At 49.5% G+C, this 2,889-nt stretch overlaps 1 long non-coding RNA gene across 1 annotated transcript; it reads left to right on the forward strand.

Annotated features, from left to right (window-relative positions):
* The first annotated feature begins 811 nt into the window (after positions 1-811).
* Positions 812-1,608, forward strand: LOC148378277 (uncharacterized). The gene is made up of 2 exons (XR_015856033.1): positions 812-936; positions 1,306-1,608. It is a non-coding gene; the product is annotated as an uncharacterized LOC148378277 (long non-coding RNA).
* The last annotated feature ends 1,281 nt before the right edge of the window (positions 1,609-2,889 follow it).

Here is a 2,889-nt window from a genome sequence, read left to right on the forward strand (position 1 = left end):
CACTCCACGAGACTCGGCGGCTCAAATGTGACTTTTGGAAGGCTTTGCGCTGAAAGAAGCTTGTTGACGCTGTGCCTTTGGGCTCTTGCAGAATCTCACCAACGAGGAGCAGGTGGTCGTGATTCACGCCAGGACCCTTCTCACCCTAGCCGAGAAGGTAACGCGCACGTCCACGCACGCTCTCGCATTCTGCTTATGTGACAGCAGCCTTTCCTCAGTGGTTAGAATACATCAAAGTGACCAAGTCAGCACTTCAACAGAAGATGTTGGACATTGAAAGTGAGAAGGTAGACAGACACGCGACATCAGCCAAGGGGAACTCCGGCAATGTGCCCCAACAATTCTGACCTTGAGCTGTGCTAGGATATGTTCTGCAAGCAGAAGGGCTACCTGGATGAAGAGTTGGACTTCAGGAAGTGTTCCATGGACCAGGCTCATAAGGTAAGCCGCCCTCAAATCTCCCGCCGGACCACTGATGGACGAGGATTGCGGCCCAGAGGATCCTGGAGCTGGAGGCCATGTTGTACGAGGCGCTACCGCAGCGGGACTGCCCCGCCACGGACGGCGAAAAAGCCAGCCACGCTGGCGTGAATGACGTGCTGACGGCGGATCAGAGAGAAGAGCTTAGGAGCGCCGTGGACCAATGGAAGCGAGCCCTGATGTGCGAGTTGAGGGAGCGCGACGCTTGCATCCTCCAAGAGAGAATGGATCTGCTGCACAGCGCGCAACAGGTAAGGGCCCAAAGCCAGCCCGGCACTTACTTGCACGCTTACTGGCTTTTGAATGCCACTTTCCATTTGTCCGTCCTAGAGGAACAAAGAGCTGAAAGAATTCATCGAAGCTCAGAAGAGACAAATCAAACAATTGGAGGAGAAGTTTCTGTTTCTCTTTCTATTCTTCTCCTTGGCCTTCATTCTGTGGCCCTAACACCAGCTGGTGAGTGAGCTCCAGCGGCACCGCACTCGACACCTCCGATACACTGCCAGCCGGTCTCAGACGTTGGCAGACGCTCCGATGCCAACGTATACCCCCCGCCACGGTGACAGAGGCACCGCGTCACACCGGCGCTCATCCAATCAGAAGGCAGGAAAAGCAAATTCACATGCAGGGCACTTTTGAACCAGAAGAGAGCGCCACAAAAAACGGTTGTTGCCCCAAACGCGCACTAAAAAGGGTCAGAATAACAAGAGTCCCACTGGCCAGCCGGGGCCACCCGTCCAGCTGTTTCTTCAGGGGGGAAAAAAATTGGAGTCACCGGTGAGTACATTTTGCATTTAGCTCTGCTTTTCTGCTTCTGTCTTCAAGTGTGTGGCATCCTGCGATCAAAGAGTCAGCCAACCCCAAAGCGGTTGACCTCAACGTCCCACCACCATGCCTACCAGAGCAGGTGACGTGATGCTTTGGACATCCTTCCGTCTCAGATGCCCAAAAGTACTCTTTGCCACATCTGCGGCAATACGGTGTCTTTTCAAAGGTGCAAATAAATCCAGCGTGGGCGGAACACGCACGTCTTCGGTTTTTCCCGCTTTGTTTGTGTGACAGCTGTTGTGAAAATTTTATACAAATAAAGTTGTATAGTACAGGTTTGGCCAAGCCGCAACTCCCGAACCGCATGCGGCTCTTTTATGTTCATATCAACATTTGTGTGTGTGTGTGTGTGTGTGTGGGGGGGGGGGGGGTTGTGCGTGTTGGCTTCACTTGAGTTCAATTTGGTATTTTGGTCAAAAGCGCATGTGGTGAAATTCCACAAAGTAGGATGGGCAAACACATTTCTTTAAACTATGAGTGTCAATTGGGCTCTCGAAATGGCAGGGAAAAGATGCACAGCAAAACGAAAATACGTAGATGAACACAGGACGTTTTAATCAGAGTGGGAAAGTTTCTATTTTTTGTTGAACGTGATGGCAAACCATTCTGCCTGATATGTCAGACCTCAGCGCATTTCAAAGATTCAAATCTTCAGCGCCATGCACTTCAGCTCACTCCATGCTAACATTGATCAGGCGTCGAACCCGCATCATCATGCTTAAGAGGTGGCCATGCTAACCAGTGCGCCATTATGTCAACGCATAAAAATGTGGTATATGGTTTTTTCTGCTTCGCTGGTCTTCAAAAAACACTCGGTGATCGGTGGCTGTTTCCCGACGAATGAGCACTTCAGGGACCACGGCTGATTGGGAAAAGATTTTATTTAACCGATGTCAGAGTGAAGTCTTTCCAAAAAGTTGAGTGGCCCAAGGCATGGATGTAAAAAAACCCTCCCCCCCCAAAAGGGGGAGCGAGCGAGAGCGAGCGAACCCGCGCTAGAGCGAGCCCTGGGACCAACGAACGACCCCTGCTCGAACCAACCCCCCCTCTTGTCAGGCCCGTAGCTTTTATACCTGACAAGAAGCTGATGTCACGGCTTGGGGTAACAGCTGTAGTTTTCAATCTACTAGTTTACTTCAGTCCTAAAAAGGAGATCTTGACCAGCGCTGTTGGTGATGGACAACAACAGCCACTTTCCCTTATTATAGGATTGCACACATTGCTGAAACTGAATTCTCCCTGGTCACGGACAACTGGCCCTTCTATCTTCTACCAAGTACTTATACATTACTGAAACTAAAGCTTTTCTGTACAGCAAATATAGTTTGATAGTCTTACTGCTACTAGTGGATCATCTAATGCAACATACAGATACGCCTAAAGTTCAAAATTCACTTCATTCCCCCCTTCGGGACGTTACAAATGTCCCGAAAACAGTTTAACAAAAGATGACATCGGTAAACAACCAAAAAAATCTTATCCCAACCAAATTTTTTATGGTCACGTCTACAATTTGGCCTATACCTGCACAGCCTAAATTATGCTTGAGGCATGCTACTTAAGGTTACTTTAACTAGGAAA

Source organism: Syngnathus floridae, unplaced genomic scaffold (assembly GCF_059516105.1).
Source record: "Syngnathus floridae isolate MCC-2025c unplaced genomic scaffold, RoL_Sflo_1.0 HiC_scaffold_55, whole genome shotgun sequence".
Taxonomy (NCBI): Eukaryota; Metazoa; Chordata; class Actinopteri; order Syngnathiformes; family Syngnathidae; genus Syngnathus; species Syngnathus floridae.